The sequence below is a fragment of the Borostomias antarcticus genome (genome assembly GCF_949987555.1).
Source record: "Borostomias antarcticus genome assembly, chromosome: 9".
NCBI classification, from domain to species: Eukaryota; Metazoa; Chordata; class Actinopteri; order Stomiiformes; family Stomiidae; genus Borostomias; species Borostomias antarcticus.
The window spans coordinates 16,539,450-16,546,293 of NC_140242.1; the positions used below are offsets into that span (position 1 = coordinate 16,539,450).

General features: G+C 48.0%; 1 long non-coding RNA gene across 1 annotated transcript; it reads left to right on the forward strand.

Moving 5' to 3' along the window:
- Nucleotides 1-4,994: 4,994 nt before the first annotated feature.
- LOC311313059 lies at nucleotides 4,995-5,602 on the forward strand. The gene is made up of 4 exons (XR_014630590.1): nucleotides 4,995-5,065; nucleotides 5,181-5,243; nucleotides 5,387-5,485; nucleotides 5,583-5,602. It is a non-coding gene; the product is annotated as an uncharacterized lncRNA (long non-coding RNA).
- The last annotated feature ends 1,242 nt before the right edge of the window (nucleotides 5,603-6,844 follow it).

Consider the following 6,844-nt stretch of genomic DNA (forward strand, 5'->3'; position numbering starts at 1 on the left):
TCATCCTCACTCGGTCAGACAAAGAGGAGAGAGAGTTATTCATTAACTGTTGTTTCAAAATCTTTTTATAATCGGCGTTCGCTTTGTCCATGCCACTGTGTGCGGCGAAGACTGATTCTAGCCGTTCCCAAAATTTCTTGAACTGTTCATCGGAATTTTGTTTGCAATATGTGATACGGTCCCAATCCATTTTCTTAGGGAATCGAGTTTTGATTCTGTTCAACAGCGCAGCGTTTTGGCCGGCAAAATCGGCATGAGAAAAAGGCAACGTTATGTCAAACGGATCTTTTACATCCACCCATTTCAACCTAGGTACTTGTCGCATGATCATGGCGATTTCCTCCGCGTGAGGCTCATACATTCAAACTAAACTGTTAAAAAGATTCTCGAACTCGTCAATGTTTTTGGTTGGATCGGGCAAGGTTTTAGCTACATCACGCAGTTCATCAGAACGCCATGGTCTATAAACCCTAATCTCTGGAGTCCAGGGTAGCCAGCTGCATCATCTATTTGAGACAGGCGAGGAATAGGATTTGGGCAGCGTATCAGTGGGACTTGAATTTGCGATCTCTCCAGACTATCTAGCCAGTTGCAGTTGTTCCAAATTGAACTTAGCCTCAGATATGGCTCTAGCCAATTCTTCCCTCATGAGCTGTTCATGTCTAGTCCGTTGTCTCGTAAAAGACGCAATATTATGGAGAGAAGATGTGTGTGGACACGGAAGTACATTAGGTGGAAAAGGTGCTCTTAAATCGTATTGTGGAGACGCCTGCAGGGGCGGTGAAGAAGGATCGGTTGGCGCAGAGGCAATAATGGAAGGGGGCACAGGATAGATAGAAGGAATTTGAGGACGTATAGTGGCGGGAAGTGAGGGGCCAGCAGCAGTAGCGGAAGGAGGAGGGCCAGACGATGTGAGCATTGGGCAACGAGTCGAGGGGGACAGATCTAATCTTAAATCAGAGTTATTCTGCTGGGGAAATGGCGGAGAGACAGTCTGCTGAACCTCCTTATCTTTCCTTCCTGACCTAAAAAACCGCTCTCGTGCTACTCTCTCCCAAATCTTAAAAGCAGACCAGTATATAGAATTAACAGGATTTTCCCTTAACCTAGACATCTCAAACACCTCTAGCTGAGCCCGAATCTCTAAAATGTAACACTAAGTGTCAGATGGGGATGGAAGAAATCTAAAATGCTTTAGCGCATAACGAAATCTGCCAACAAACGCTCGCAGAATAATGCTTTAGTGCAACAATCTCATCGGGGCTAGACAAACTGAAGATATCAAGCGGCAAGCTAGCAGTAGAACCCCAAATGAACACGACGCAGCATAAAATCCAAAACAGCAATGAAAGGAAACCTTATAGTTAACTCACGGCGGGAAAGAATACAATTTAGAAAGAAACAAAGACACATTAAACCGCTACGTAACTCACCCAGCCACTGGTCCTTTGTCGTCCCTCTGGCTCGGGGCGGAAAACCAGAGCTGGGAGGCAGGGCGGCAGCCAGCAACTGGTCCTTTGTTCTCCCTCTGGCTCAATGGCGGGATCACCGGGAGAGCGGAGTAGGCTAGTTGTTGTTGTTTCCTTTTTCTCCCAGACGACCAACTACCGGAAACCTAGCAGTTACGATTTATGGCAGTCGAAACAGTGTCGAAATTGTAAATAATACTTACCTGGATTATAGGCGCGCTTAACAAACCATACAAGACGAGAGCCGTAGCTCAAACAGTAAACAACAAAACGAACAACCCCGAGCAGGGACACGGAACACAAAGGACGAACAAAGGCCTACGTTAAAACAAACAAAAAAGCATATGCCTGCCTGGAACCACTAACCGCCTGGTTGGAAGCACCAAACCACTCGGGATAAAGGGGAAAACGTTTCTCCAAAAAACGTGGATTGGACACACCAATCACTCCCGTAGCTACATTAGTTGGTAATCATTCTAAAACGAAACATCAACAATCACTTCGAAGCTAGTTGGCAATTGTGCTAACATAAAACATCAACAATGGGGCTTAAGCTAGTTGGCAATCGTTCTAAAATGAAACATCAACAATGAGGCTTCAGCTAGTTGGTAATCGTTCTAAAAATGAAGCATCAACAACAACGAGTGCCCTACCCTCGGTAGGAAACACCCAACTCCCCCCGCGGGGCTTTGTTTTCAGAACACGCCAGACCAACAACACAATCCGAAACGAAAACATAAATAAATACATAAATACAACTCAAAACCATAAGAGGGTTTGTTCAAACCCATAATACCTGTGAGTTCAGGAAGCCAGTGAAAGAACTGGGGAAATAATCTCAACGTGCGCTCTGGCGCAAGAGAGAAAATTGATTTTCCTAAAACCCACTATGGATCCAATACGTCTGCCAACCAGTTCATCCACTGGAATCCCGAAGCAACACAGGCAGTCCTCCCTTTTCGTCATCCGCGTCGCCAACTGTGATGGATTTTAACTAATCTAGTCAAAAAGGATTTACCAAGATTCGCTCAAACAGGTTAAGTCTGGTTTATTGAGAAAACATACGAGCGCAAGGACTTCCGGACAATGCACATGAGTGGTTGATCCAAAGAAGTGCCGCTCCCTGATCTTGCGCTGCCTTATATTCAAGCAAAACACAGGTACGCCCCTTCCAGGATGTGATTGGCTAACCCATCTATACACGTCATAATAAGGTGACGGACATCAAACAGTGGTCAAGGGATACAGAGAAAGTGCGGTACACTTTGCGCAACTGCGTCCCGATCTTCTCGGCCGATTCCAATGTTCTGGTTCCAATGTTGCCGTGCCCTCATTGGCTGTCCCAATGTTGGCCGCAGAGCGCCATTGGCTGTTCTAATGGTTCCAATGTTTGCTCGGCCAATCGGCGCGTCTGGTCCCGCCTTTAAGTGAGCTCCTCGCGCGCTGGCGCTGCATTCGAACGGCGAAAGCAAAGACGACGAGATGGGACACCGGGGACGGATTTACAGTCGGGAGACGGACGGAGACACATTTTGAGAGACACGACGTCGTTGGCGTGGAAAAGTAAGTCTCAATTAATTATTTTCTGGTGAAATAGTAGGCCACAGTAGCCTTACCTACAGCGACCGCACTGTCGATCGTTATTTTGCCGCATGTTGACTTACAGTATTAGCTACAGTGAGGCATACAGTGAGGCTCGGTGGCCGATAATGCTGGCGACGTTACAACGCCAAAAGTCGCCGATGAGCTAAGAAAGGCATCAATGAATTATTTTTGGTGAAAGGGTAGGCTACAGTAATCTACAGTGAGCACACGGTCGATCCAACTCTAGTTGGCTGTAACGCTACAGTGAGCTAGCCTACAGCAGTGTTTGGGACTCTGGGACTCGTTCCTAGTTCAGTCAGAATAAAACGTGAAGCTTTTTAAAATAAAATAAGAAATCATTTTTACTTTCTTTCATACAGTTACTTCATAGCTATGGCTAGTTGGTGAAAGTGCTGGTGTCTTGGTTTAGTTTCTGGTACACTCTGTAAGAGAGGGAGTTGTGGAGAGGGTGTGGGTGTGTCTGGGGTGAGGGGGTGGTAGACCTGTTTTGTGCCAAGGTTAAGGACTACTGGGACTGTGTATTCGTCAGCAGAGGGTGTGTGGGGGAGGGGAGGGGGCTAGAGTCCTGTGAGAGCCCTGTTTTCTGTAAAGGTGTGTCTGGGGGGGAGGGGGTGGTAGAGCCCTGTTTTCTCTAAAGGTGTGTCTGGGGGGGAGGGGGTGGTAGAGCCCTGTTTTCTGTAGAGACAGTAAAAGAAAAATCAACCGTAGGCCTAGCTGTTGTATATTAACTCTGTCTTTTTCCTTTTTTGTAAAGAATGGATTTCAATCCAACGTTTCGACGGCAGCGTAACGGGGATCTGACCTTGAGGCCCTCTGAAGCTGCCGTCACCATAGGCAAGCTGCCCCGCTCGTCAAGGTCCTGACTGCCAAGGAGGTCAGACAGAAGGCCATTGAGAGGGTAGTTACAAAAGGTGGTGATCCCCAGGACCAGCGGCTGGTGGACAGTGAGAGTGCCCTCCAGTTCGGCAAGTACCAGGGGCGATCCTTGAAGTGGCTGCTCTCCAATGACACTGGCTACCTTGTCATGATCTTGTCATTCCACCGTCGGGAGAGAGAGCGCGACCAAAGCCACACTCCTCAGATGGACAACAAGGACCTTCTGGACAGCTACGCCTCTCTCTTCCCCGAGGTGGATGCCTTGGTGGTCAGGCAGCGACTGCAGCGTGAGCAGGGGGCCAGTGCTGGGCCCATATCTGCAGACCTGGAGGAGCAGCAGGTTGTGGGCTTTGGGCGCTACAAGGGGTCCCTCTTTGGGGACTTATACAGGGACAGGAACAAGGAAGTCATGAGGTAAAGTCAGCTCTGTTCAATCCTCAGAATATCATGTGTGGATTGAATATGATCCTGAATGTTTGCATGCTGTTTGTCACATATTGTAATGTCCCTTGTATCTATACAGCTACTTGGCGTGGCTTAGGGGGACGGATGTGACGCCTGGGTCACAGGTAGCAGCGCTGAAGACCTTTGTCCTCCGTATGGATGAGCAGCTGAGCCGTACTCCAGGTAATTATGATTGATATTATTATAAAATTATTCATAATGTACGTAGCTTTTTGTAAATGCTATATTTGAATGACATGCAGCCCTTTCTATTGTAACAGCTGAGGGTCGCTCTGAGGTCCCCACTACCACTCCCACCAGCTCCCAGCCCTCTGCCAGCGCTACCCAGCCACGCACTACCTCCCAGCCCTCTGCCAGCGCTACCCAGCCACGCACTACCTCCCAGGCCAGCGCTACCCAGCCACGCACTACCTCCCAGCCCTCTGCCAGCGCTACCCAGCCACGCACTACCTCCCAGGCCAGCACTACCCAGCCACGCACTACCTCCCGGGCCAGCGCTACCCAGCCACGCACTACCCCCCGGGCCAGCGCTACCCAGCCACCAGTGCCAGTCTCCTCCCTGCATGGCCTGTTGGTTGGGAAAGGTTGCAGTGTACAGAACATTCAAAGGGCTGTGAAAAGGACACTTACCCCCGCTGCAATCCAACCATGTAAGCATACATTTGATTCAGATTTTAAATGTATGAGTTTTAAAATGATCTACATTGTAGGTGTGTGTATTTGTGTGTGTATGTGTGTGTAAAAGTGTCCCATAATCTTTTGCAGCTCTCCCACCTGTGGTGGCCAGGTCTGTGAGACGGCGGGTTTCACCCCCTACCATCCAGCCTTGTAAGAATACATTTGATTCAGATTTTACATTTGTGAGTTTTAAAATGATCTACATTGTAGATGTGTGTTTTTGACCACAAATACAGTAGTTTGGAGGAGTGTGTGTGTGTGTGTCCTCTCCTCACCTCTCTGTCTCTTTGCAGCAACTCAGTCAGGTCCAACTACATTAGTGGCAGTTGAGATCACTGATGAAGAGCTGATGGAGGAGTGCTCATTCTGGTCTGATCTCCCAGATGTAGTCGGTATGTCAATGTGTATATTTGTCTTTATCGCTCTAAAGAGTATCATGAATATATGAATAGAGGTTTTGTTTACTCCTCTTTCTGTCATTGCAAACAGGTTATTCTGTAAGTGACATGGTAAGTGGAATCATGTGGTAGTTGTACGTTGTAGTTGTAGAAATGTCACTGCTTTACTCCTGCTCTGCATGGTAGTGTATGGTGCTCTCTCTCCATCACTGGTTTAATCACTGGCTATAGCTCGTCTTGTCTTCTCATCTAGCCAATCATATTAACACTCTGAGAAACACTCATCTTGGTGTGGCTTCCACTATTTGCTTTGCTATTTGGCTGCAATCATTTCAATTCAACTCTTTGCACACTGCATTGTAGTAATAACTTAATGCAATTCATTACCAAATTAAAGTATTGTGTTAAAGTTAAACTCTTGTGCAATATTATGGTAGATTAACCTTTGTTTTATTAACTGTGTAGCTCCAGCTCCAGCTCCAACAACCTTGTTGTTGGCTGACAGGCCTGTTGCTCAGCCAGAGGTCATCACTGAGCCAGAGGTAATCAATCATTCTTATTGTTATTATTATCATTATTATTATTATTAATAACAATAATAATTTGTAATAACCTAATGTCTTTCACAGGTTGTTCCTCCAACCTCCACCACCCTGCCAGCTCCTCCATCCCTAGCCTTGGACAGACTGAGAATCAGGCCACAGCCTCCGCCTGTCACTCACAAAGAGGTAATCAAACACTCACGCACACACACACACACAAACGCACGCACACACACACACACACACACACACACACACACACACACACACACACACACACACACACACACACACACAGAGAGCTGAACCTAATGTGTTCTCTCTTTCACAGGTTCTTCTGCCTGATGGGTGGATTAAAACCCTCCCTAAAGAGCAGCACCAGTGGGTGAGCAAGGCGCTCTTCAAAGCCGATGCCAGTGGGAAAGCGGTCATCAAGAGCGACCTGACCCTCTGGTATCACCCCCCTCCGCTGCCCAACATCTTCCACCAACCTCCGGCTTCTCCAGATGGGTTCTTCCTCCGCCCGCTCTGCCTGTGGATGCCGTACCGCTTGTGGGCCTACAAGTTTGTGTGCACCCAGCCAGACTGCAAGAACCACACCCTGAAGTCCTGCAGTCGGCCGTGCAAGGAGCATGCGCTCACAAGCTGTGGCCTTTATAAAGTTGTGCGCAAGGTCCTGGACATGGAAGGGTGGTACTTCCTGGCTACGGAGTACCTGGAGTGCCGCCGCTGTACCAAGAAGTACACTTCCTGGTCCCTCGACACCCTGGATCAGCTGGAGCCCGGACGCAGGAGCCTGTTTCCAGCTGTT